This window comes from Sebastes fasciatus, chromosome 15 (assembly GCF_043250625.1).
Source record: "Sebastes fasciatus isolate fSebFas1 chromosome 15, fSebFas1.pri, whole genome shotgun sequence".
NCBI classification, from domain to species: Eukaryota; Metazoa; Chordata; class Actinopteri; order Perciformes; family Sebastidae; genus Sebastes; species Sebastes fasciatus.
Genome location: NC_133809.1, coordinates 21,528,758 through 21,540,834, shown reverse-complemented (window position 1 = coordinate 21,540,834; position 12,077 = coordinate 21,528,758). Strand labels below are relative to the sequence as shown.

Sequence of the window (12,077 nt, the reverse complement as noted above, 5' to 3'; positions counted from 1 at the left end):
CGTTTAAGACAAAATGTGTGTCAAAATACCATTTTAAATTTAATATTGTCGTGCTGCAGAGATGTCCTGGCCTATACATCATATTCTACAGGCTTAAAACGTTTTTGTTTGGTCCAGATTCCCGCAAAAATCACACCTTACTCATTTTAATATGTTTTGTATATATTTATTTATATTATTTTGTCAAATTATCATTCCCTCCAACATCGCAAATCATACCGCAATTGCAATATCAGTCAAAATAATCACAATTAGATATTTTTCAAAACCGTTCAGCCCCAGCCTAGCTGTCACTTAAAAAAAAAAATCAAGTTTGAATGAGAACTAACAAGTATTTCTTTTTAATTCAAATGCAACCCACGTAGCCTAATCCTAAAGTATATTGTAGAACTGATGTAGTTCCTGTTCACGCACTGTGCTGCCACTGGCTCACCTGAGTTTAGTTTAGTTTATTACTTTATTAGACAGGGACAGTGCATATTAATCTCATCTCATTTCTGAAAATATGCCAGTTAGCCAGAAAGGCAAATCTTTCATCTATAGTCCCCAAGCAGGCAATACTAACCCTAACACAGACGTTAAGAATAAAAGGATTGAAAATACAATCAACAATAAGATCAATGAAGAAAATGTTGTGGATACAAACAGAGCCTGCACTACATGGAGACAAGAGAGACAGTTCTTATAACACACAGAATCAGCAATAGCATTACAACAATCTACACTAAGCAGGAGCAACTCTTACACTAAATATTATAATGACAAATAAGTGAGTGACAAGCTAACTGATGGCTTTAGATTTGTTGTCATTGCAATGTTACTTAAAAAAAACATGTTAAGGCAGCAAACAGCCTTACTTCATCCACATTTTTTTCTATTTATGGTGTTGAATCCAAAATGCTTTCACAAATGACTTATTGTAAGGTTTTGTGTTGGTGAAGAGCAAAATAATCTTGTTTACTGATGAGGGCAACAGGGAATGCAGTAGATGAGTGACTGCATTTTACAAATGCACCCCCCTGCTGGAGTCCAATACACGGCCTGCTGCGTTTACACACTGTACATTTTGAGTTAAGACATTTCATTACAGACAGAATATTGTTATTTTTTCCTGCGGCGGAACGGTAATCTAAATATTTGTATAAAAAGTGACAGCCGTATAACAAATCTGGATGGTAAAATGTAATTCAGAGGAAAAAGGTGGCAATGGACTGCACTCTATTGTCAGTAGTCGCGTTAGCTGTAAGACTCACTCTTCACCAAAGACCATTTCTCAATTTAACCAATCTGACATGCTTGGACATGTTTTAATAAATTACAATTTTTAGATCTTGCCTTACAAAGTTTGTGCTAATTGGTGATTTGCTTTATAATCCAACAGCGATTACATTAAGTAGCTACAGTTAACTAAGCTTTGTTTGCCTTATACTTTTTACTGTGTCTGTTGTAGTGCCTATTAGGGGTGTAACGATACGTTTTTACTACGATATGATTTCCATGGTTCCGATACTATTTAGGACAATATTTGGCTCATCTAGAGCAATACGATACGATGCGATATGATTCAATGATTTGAAATCGATACAGTAACTTTTTTTGCCAAAAATTCAATCAGTGTGACTGTGAAATAAATAGCTGATACTGGTCAGGATTCCTCAGAGTTTTTCTTGTAAGGGAATCAGGGATAAATTAATTATGGATATAAACAAGTAAACAACGATTAATGGCAAATACATACAGCTTTTATTTGAAAATATTAAAAAGTGCAACTGCAGGACCTGCTGCTTCAATTCTTAAGATACAAGGCAGGGCAATATTAAACAAAAAATATAATAAACCAACTTCTATTCAAGTTAAATGAACAGTAATTTAACCTGCTGCTTCTGTCCTCATTTTCAGTATAAACAGTAGAGCAATAATACGGAGATCAACCGCTGATAGTGATTAAAGAGCTGATAGTGATCAAACAGCTTGGGACACTAATCATTCCTATACAAACGCTGTTTAAAGAATCTGCTGACAGTAATCAAGTAGTCCACCTCCAGTGTTCATTTATGGTCTTTTCATACATGAAAACATCTGTAAAAACATTTTAAAACTACGTTAGACTAACGTTAGTTAAATTTCTGTTTTGTTTTTTACTTTACTCCCATCGTGATAACTTGCCTCGCGGACCGTCTGCTCTCCGGCTGGATACGTGAGGCTGATGCTGCGTTTACGTACAGTAGATATCATGGAAAAGGAAAGTAATTTTCTCTGAATGAAAGACCGACAGCGCACGGGGAAAGCTCCTGTGGGTGAATCCCACAGGAGCTTGGGATTCACCCAGCCCCCGTCTCATGCAGACCGCTGCGCATCTCCCTCCAGCCATTACCGGGTGAGAGAGGAGGAGTCCAGTGCTCCGTACATCCGCGTGCACGCCATGGATGCGCGCTCGCGCTGCAGTGGGCAGAGCTGACGCATGTCTGGAGAATCGGAGTTACGTTTCTTATGTTCGTATTTCTTTACTAATACAAGTGCTAAAAAACACTTCCATATAACGTTTGTCGTCCTTAAATACAAGGTGCAAATCGTTAATATCGATTTTTGCGTTTTAAATCGATTTCATATCGATATACGTCTCCCGTGAAGGACAACTTGCCGAGTACCTATCGTAGGAATATAAATCGATACATCGATGTAGTAGATGAATCGTTACACCCCTAGTGCCTATTAACAGCTTTTCAGCTGAAGATGGCTGTCTTGTTTATTCCTGTGTGCTGTGTCTGGTCCGTTGTCTGTATTGTATGTCTCTTCCCTCTTTTAGGCAAACAGAAAGAGGGGGCCGTGATAATAACAATCTTAAACACTGCAGTCCTGAAAGATTGAATGATGTATACTTGTGATTTTTATACTTGTTGCTTCACTGCGTAGTTTGTGCATTTGTCAAATGCCACAATTCTCCACCAATTAAAATCCACTTAGTGGAATTTATAACACATTCAGTCCGTCACTTTTAATCTTTGGCTTTATACCTTTGATAGCAAGACAACCGTGGCACACAGTGACTAGCATTCACCAAGTGTCAGAGCTCATTTAGGATCAGTTATGTCTTTTTTCATAATTTATATAGATTGCTAAAGGGACTCCTCCGTGTGTACTTGATAAATGTGGCTTAATGTGTCCATCCAACTCAAGCTTTGTTTAATTTACCATAAACATTATCCCCAAGTTACTTGAAAGCTTATTACCATAAATTATCAAATAGTGTCCAGAGCATAGAATTAGAATGAGAGTAGGACAGACATTCCCGTGTGCGTGTGCGTGTGTGCCGGCAGTCCCTTTTAACACAAACCAGTCTGTGACTACCTCCACGTTTAGCGGCGGACCAACAATGTGAGACCCACTTTATGGCGCCGCTGACATGTGCTGTCACCATAACTAACAACAATCGCAACTAGTTAAATGACCACGGAAAACAGTTCAATGTTCTACTCATTCTCTTTCTATGAGCTAGAGCCTTTGTTGAGCGCAACTGAAGAGAGAATCAGGATTTTTATGATAGGCCTTTATTTCCAAGTCTCCCCTTGTTCTGATACACAGTACATTTGGCACTCACCATCATTACCTACCTACCTATATGTAAATAGTTTTTAACTGATCTGTAAATAGATTAAATTAACCTATATGTAAGTTTTATGTACATTTAAAGGTAGTAATACTTGACTCCCAAATATTTTTCTCATAATAAATAGTTTATGTTCTGGTTTGTTTCCAGATATACTGTATTTGACCCCTGATTTATAACATACAATAACAGCCATGACCGTAGTACCAGCAGCAGTATTATGACATCGACATAGCAGGGATGAGGGGCACCTGTTACTTTGTCTTATGTAATCTTTTGGCAAAACTTTAAAAGCCATGTAGCTTCTATTGACTAAATTCGTGAGAGCAATTATGGATGATTGAAAAGGTATTTCTAGTTGTCAGTGCGACAAAGTATTAGGGTTGTAAAGATTAACCGATACATGTCGGAAAATTTATACAAAAGTCTTAGATACGGCTTCATCGATACAAAACTTTGAATCCACCTGAAATTTTTAGGTGAATCGGTCAAAAATGTATACGTCTGTCATAAGCCGATACAGTCAGAAATAGCCCCACTTGAGCAGCTTTTTTACATGATCTCTGTGTGTATGAGTGGAGAGCGTGAGGTGTCTGTGTGTGTGTACAAGGGGAGAGACAGAGGAAGCGAGGCCCTGCCTCTCCGCTACCCCAGTGTTTCCCAAACATAGACTGAACTTCAGTGGGCAGCTCAGGTATATTAATGACAGCCAAAGTTTATTTGGTGACCCATTTTTGCATTTTGTATGTAGATTGATGCACATAATGTGGAACCAAAGTTCACAAGCGCAAGTTCCGCCTGAACACTTAAGCCCATTTTCGACCGCAGATATCTACTTGCCCAAAGTTAATTTTTACTTACCCTTATACAAATTTGTTTTATTTATTACAGTTATCAAATAACAACAAAGACGATAGTAAATTGTCATGTTTAATGTTATTTAAGTAAATTAATCTTGAGTTTCGCCCACATCCTCTAACGCCACCCAACTAAACTCCTGTGTTCAGGATAATTGAAATGCCTGCTTGCGTTTCAGCTCATAAACATTGTCTTTACCCACCGCCATTTTCTCGATTGCCACTGTGCATGTGCAACTCTAAACGGAGATGAGACGGAAGCGAGATGACTCACTCACTCTTATTTACATCATCAGCTCTGGAAAAAACAATGTGTTTAATTATTTTTTACCACTTGCCGGATTGGGCAAGTGAGTTGCTAGATTTACTAGCCCGAAGTGGCACCCAAATGGCGCCCACCCACTCAGTCTCTCTACATCCACACACTATTGGGCGGGCTGGGTATAACAAATTAACATTTCTGATTTATAGCGGATGGGTTGTAGGTGGGTGAAATAATGCATCAATGACTTAAAGGTGCAATTTATAACATTGATAACATTCATCCACTAGATTTCGCGTTCACCCTCCCCCGTTCCATTGCATTCCCTTCACAACAACGGTTGCCAGTTTGTTGCACAACCTACACATTGTATGGCCAAGTGGAATGGTACTCAGAGAGTCATATCAAGTGATTCATCTTTTGTGGTAATGAAGTCATTTTGCAACGTGTAGCTATAGGCCTACATGAGGCGCGGCGCGCACACCCCCTCCCTTGCTGCTGTAGTTTCAGCTGGTCTAGCGGTGGAGCATCATAAAATGCGCTTATTTCAAACTCGACAGAAACAAAATACAACTCACCAAAACTGTCGTGGATATTCTTTCCAACAATCACCAACTCTGGTTCAGTCGCCACCCACTTCTAAATCCCCTCTGATGCCCATCTTCATTATACATTGGTTGAGGAAACCGCTTATAGTGATCACGTCTGTCGGGGTCAAATCGATAACTATAAGCCGCTAATTGTTATAACCAAGTTTTTGTTATTATGCATCATTTCTCATGCAGATTACCATCTAATTGACATCTGCATATTTATTACATGAATACAAAGTAATGAAAAAGACAGCTTCGCTATTTACTGGCTCGCTGTCAATTCTTCCTTTTCCCTCAACAAGGGTGAGTCATTTGGCATCGCGAGCGTGCAGCACACACAGATAAATGGTACCCCCATTGCTGGGGCCCCTTGCTCATTCACCCCGGTAGCAAAGTTTCACTTTTGGGACATTACGTGACCAGGCATTAACATTTAACTTGACGAGGGCGGCTTCAAACCGAGGTGCTTTCCCTGTACGCATTCGTTTTTCATTCAGAGAAAATTACATTATTTTTCTCGTCATGATTTCAATGTGCACGCAGCACCGGCCTTGGGTATCCATCTGGAAAGCAGACGGTCCACGAGTCAAAGTATCAAGAGAGTAGGCTAAAGAAAAAAATAAAATTCAATTAACGTTAGTTTTTAAATGATCTTCCATATGTTATCATATATGAAATATGCAAAAATTAACACTGTAAGTGGACTACTAAGCTGGTTGACCATATATGCGGTTGCTGTATAACGTTAGGTGGACGCAACTGTCTGTAACTAACGCTAAGATGCTAACGTAGCTCCTCAATGATTGAAGCTGTTATTTTTCTCATTTTGACAATCTAACCGTTGACAACAAATTAGTTAAGGTTGTAAGGACTATGGCTGTTGGTAGTTGTTGTTGGTTTTGTTTAAACATGCTGAATTGTAATTTTATTGGTTATTGTTGTTCAGATGATAAAGATAAGATAAGATAGCTAATATGTGCTAACTTCAGTTGTCATTTGTTGCTATGGTTAATATTCACGTATTCTGCAGTCTGATGGAGACACCAGTGTCAAACTGCGCTGACGACATAAAGATACCACGTGATAACAACGTCGTTATACTATTGGCTCACAAGCCTTGTTAGAAGTCAGATATCTTCCACAGATATAAACAAAATTGGACCTGTCAAAATTTTTTGAATGATTGATTCACAGTCATCATTTTTTTTTCCGGAAAAGCCATACTTTTATTCAGCACCTTTCTAAAAGTTCTGTGGATGTATTATTTTTGGATGTTTTTTAAAGTTGTTTTATATTCATCTACATAAAAATGTTATCAATATAACCTTTAACGTTACAAGATTTCTCAAAAGCAATCACTGTGGGCTCTGGTTGGGAACGACCCTCATGGGTGCGTAATGTGTCACTAGAAGCCTGTCAGTCCAATGAGGGGTGAGCATAGTACAGCAACATGTTGGGCCTCCGCACGGCACCGTAGGGTGACAGCCTGAACGACAACCACGCTCTAAAAAAGCCAATAAGAGTAATCTATAAATGTAATCCGCAAAAAAGATGTCCAGATAATGAAAATAAACATTTAATGCAATACAGTTCATTCAGGTAACTCAGGCAAATGCTGCACTAAAGCACCAAACACTGGAGGACGCTTTTAAAGGGTGATAGAAATTCCCTCGAGACAGTGAGAAGGACAAAAAAATACAGAGGTTTTTTATTTTATAGGCTACTTTGTTAATTTGTAAAAGAAACATTAAGGAACAGCTTTGATGCAGGCAATGCTTTTCTTAATGCTATGCAGAGCTATTCAGTTGTCAAGCATTTACATTGGATTGATTTTAAGAACTTAAATGTAGGCTAGTTGAAGTGTGCTATGTGTAGATGTATTACCTAGAAAAATAGAAGTATTGGGTCAGGACTCGTTATCAGCAGATACTCGATAATAAAGGATCGGCATTGGGTTAAAAAAAAAAAACGTCATCCCTAATTTTGTCACAATATAGCGAGGTTTAATTTCCAAATCTTAAAGGCCCAGAGTCAGACACATCAAACCAACATCAAAAAATGACTTTTAACAGTATATTATTAACCCTGGATGGAAGTGATATGATTGCTATCATTGTTATATGAGGTTAAACCCTTTGTAAATGATGAACAAATGTATATATACAGGGAATAAATGCCATATAACTTCTTTTATTATCTAGTTTGACAGAATATTGCCACATTGCTGACACTTTGCTACCTCTGGCTAACATACATTACACTTTCCACTAGCACCCGCCCAATCGGTACTGCTCATGTGCAACTCTCAACAGAGACGAGAAAGAAGCGAGATTGCTCACTTGTTAGCTACTTACATCATCGATTTTGGAAGCAGTGATTGTTTTTGTCCGGAGCTGATGATGGAAGTACCGAGCAAGTGAGCCATCTTGCTTCTTTCTCATCTCTGTTGAGAGTTGTACATGTGCATTACGGATTGGGTAGAGAGTAACGGGTGTTTTTGTTCCTGTGTAACGTAAATGAGCTGATGACATGATATTGGATCGTGCATAGACTGGCGTACTCGCCAATAATGATCCAGCATTTTAGGCTGTATTGGAGGCATTTCAGATACTGGTATCGTATCTGAACAACTCTACCTTTAGCCAGAATAACCTGTTTTTGTGTGCAGGGCATTTAAGGTCTTTTCATACCAGTGCGGAAACAAACAAATGTAAAGTGTGTAATCTGAGAAAAAAGGCTCCTAATCTTTTCAGAAATATTTTGTGGCAGAAAAATGTAAACTCCAAACATACCTCCTACTGAACTTCACAACCTCCATGTTTTTTCCCCTCCTGCTGCAGTAATGTGTTGACTAAATTGGCAGTAAGATGTATTACTGTCAAATTAAAATGGACCATTTGGATTTTCAATTTGAGAAATAAACGGCAACAAGACATCTATAGTTAAATAAATGTGAAACTGATCCCTATGGGCCTATAGATTATTTAGAGAGTGCTGATTGGAAGCTCAATCTGCTGAAAATGATATGCATTCATAAAGAAGTACTTAGTTCTAAGTGAGTGAAATTTCTTTTACATTTTTTTTTATGATCATATTCAAAATAGTAGCATACTCCATCTTACAAATACAAATAGTCCAAATGATTGCCAACAGTACTGTAACAAGTATAAATCAACATCTCCCAACAAGAAAAATTGAAGTCTTACTGTCTTTCCACGAGCATTCAGATCAAGCACTATTTGTTGGGCTGTTGTTGAGGCTACTTCAAGCTGGCAAGAAGTCAAGACAGGGCTCCAGGACTGTTGCGCCTAACGATTTAATTTAGGTTCACCAGCTAATAATTAAGGTGCACCCAAAAATGTTCACTGCACCTTTTGGCGCCGCAATAATACATTTCAAGCATTTTGTCAGTTCCCATAGGCCTACACTAGGGATGTCACCATACCAGAAATTTAGTAGTCGTTACCAATACCAGTGGAATTCCACATTTCTCAATACCAATTCGATGCCACGATAAAAATCAAAAGTATAACGATAAATCCCAGGTACTTCAACATCCACTCCTTTTATTAACGTTTACATACTGTTTTTTGTTAGGAAGTTAAACGGGTCATAATTCCATCTCTATTATCTATTTTTTTATTGCTGTAAAAATATCCCCTTCAAACAACTATTTATTCAAGTTTCTCGTCAAAATCTACATTTTATAAGATTAAATTCGAACACACCATGATAACGTTAGAATTTACCTTTGCCTATTACTCATAGTTACTGAATAGAGCCAGAACGCATCATAATGTAAATCAGTGGCACCTCGCATTAACCCTCTCTCGTCCTGCTGATTTCAACACACATTTGTTGTTCACAATGTAGCATTATCAGGGAAAAAATAGGGTGCGTCCCCTGGACTCTTCAATAGTGAGCTTACTCCGTCCCAAACGGTCTACCTACGGTACTGTCAGGTATCCACATGTTTACTTACTACGTTGGCATAAGAGTAGCATAATGTGTGTGTATTTATTATTATACACACACACCGTTTGCCCTCCCCACTCGTGAAATAAATCCGGCGCCTCTGATCAGGATTAAGCATTTTACCGGGGACCAGGGAGACAGGTGGTGGAGCGGTGCTCCGCCAATGATGCCCGGTCTGAGCTGGGCCATTCAGTGCCAGAAACGGGTGTAACGGGCACCACAGCATTTTTCTTGACGGAAAAAAACAATCAATAGTTCTCTTCATTTTGAATTACCGGTATGTTTTGTGGTTGTGATGTCGCTCGAGGTGGAGTGCAGGGCGCGGTTTCACACATGCAGACAGAGACAGACCTGCTAAATGTCAGGCGCGACCAATGAAAATGTTTAGTCACACTTGACAGGTTTTTGGTCACACATGCGACACATTGGTCGCATTCTGTAGCCCTGAGTCGAGCATTTAAATGGATGTAAGCTGCATATTGCGTTTGATGCACTGTCATGTCAGCTTGTCTATCACCAAATATAAAACTTGTTACTGTTATCGCAGTTACCCATGTAGCTTTGACACATGTTTATCTTTTTGCTCATCACAGGCTACATCCACGCGAATACATTTTCATTTTAAAATGCATAACTTTTGCTACGTTTATGCTTTGCGTCCACACTACTCCGGCATTTTAGAACCCCTAAAACAAAGACGTTTGAAAACGCTGCTGATGCCGTTTTAGTCCGGAGTTGCGTTTTATCTGGACAAGCAGAATTGTAGACCTTTGAGAACAATGACGCAGAAACCCACGTTTGCTTCTTGATTGGGTCTTATCAGTCACAGCGTGTCCTTCCCTGATTCGTCACGCCCCTATCACATGAAACTTTTCCGAAAGAAAACAAACAACATCAGCCGTGATTACCCTAGCGGTTAATTCAGCATGGATAGCGAATTACAGGGCAGGCGTTGCTGTATTAGTGCGGATGTAGCCTCAGTTTCTGTCTTATGTTTGACACAGCACCTGTAGATGTAGGTGTAGTTTTATTTTGTTACAAAGGAAGTATTAATTATTGTTTAACAATGCTTCTACCAGACTAACCAAAAAGTTATGTAGAAGGATCTTTGCCAAGTTGTTTAACCCCAATGTCAGTTTTAAAACCCCTAGTTGTTAAAACTAAAAGTGGTGCCTTGGGTAAGCCTTACATCAAATGGTTGAGGGATCCCACCAGTGCCTGAAGTGATGTAATTTGGCCTACTGTTACCTGTGCTGCTGTCTATCTTATCTGTCTTTCTCTTTTTTTTAGTCCTGTGTGCTTTTTCTCATCATAACAGTCACTCAAATGTACCTAACTATAAGTTTGTTAAATGGATCCCTTGAGTCTTAGTCTTTCTAATAGTGAAAACATTGCTGAATGTGCACACGTAATCAGGCTCTGCAATGTGCTAGATCAGTTGCCGAGAGAGAGACAGGTCCACACTGCAGAAACTAGTGCATGAGCATGTGTTGTTTGTTGTGTGAGAGAGGCATGCCTGTGCTCAGTAGGGTTACAGTATGTTTAAGGTCTCACAATCTCACAATTGGATTTCATTTTAAAAATGATTCTCATCAGAGTTGAGAAATGCTGGTAAAATGTGCAAGTAGCTGCTAGATTTGCTTCACTCACCACCAGCCAATAAAACAGTGGTAATCTATTGAAAAATAATTTCAAACGTCTTGAAGTCAGGGTAAACTGTTAAAAATTCTAATTGTTATCCTTTTACTTAGTTATTGTCATCTGTAGTGGTTATTTGCTTATAAACACACAATTCAAATGATTAGGAAATTAATGATTATATTTGAATTAGGGCTGCCCCCTCTTCGTTTTGGTCTCAGTCGACTAAGATTTCTTTATTTGATTAGTCATTTTTTATGCTTTTCAAGCTGAAAAACTTATTTCCAACAAACTTATGAGCACATCTCTGGTTAACAGAAGATTTCAATTTGTGTTTTTGTGTGATTCTGTGTGGGGAAACTCCGTTTCACCGATCTGTTGCATTGGTGACAAATTGCGAGATTTAAGTCGGCACTCACACTGAAGAACTTCCACAATGACCACACGTTTTGTTTGTGTGTGTGTGTGTGTGTGGCTATGACGTTACTGTCTGTACCGCTGTGTGCTGACGTAAAACTATCATGCACCAGCGGCACACGTGTGTAAATGTAAACCGCAAACAAACGGAAATATGAGATAGACTGGCCGGTCACCCGGTCATGGACGATCAGCTGAAAACCGTCCAGTTTTGATCGGTGCATCTCTACTGACATGGTGGCATGCAAATTCTGGTATACAACAAGAGAAATTAGCTTTTCCTGACATTATTTAGGCTACTATATCTGGAACCTTAACTAAACAAAGTCAGTGCAGCAGTTCCTGCTTTTCTCAATATGTCATCCACATTGTGACTCAGTGCTTTTACATGCACTCTGAGTTAGTTAAGAAATTATTAAAACTAAACTTAATAAAGTACTTTAATTGGAGTTCATTTTTATTTCATTATAGATTTTTTTCTATCAAAATGCCTTCTTTCAATAGTCTGTTTGTTATGAAGTTTTTTTTATTTATCATAATGACATTTTGCCCAATGTTTTATGCCACATTTTAATTCATAATGTGGGCTTTTCATGACAGTGGTGTTGTCACCAGTCACCGCCTCCAGTCGCTACAACTTACCTCTGCTTTTATTTAGTTAAACATAGCTGCACATTTTACTAGGGCTGGGACGATATGCTTATCTCCCAATTCGATCCTATCGCGAT

General features: G+C 38.7%; 1 protein-coding gene across 2 annotated transcripts in view; it reads left to right on the top strand.

The window, feature by feature from the left end:
* Positions 1 to 12,077, top strand: part of scaf8 (SR-related CTD-associated factor 8) — a 34,804-nt gene that overhangs the window by 7,530 nt on the left and 15,197 nt on the right. The window lies entirely within an intron of this gene.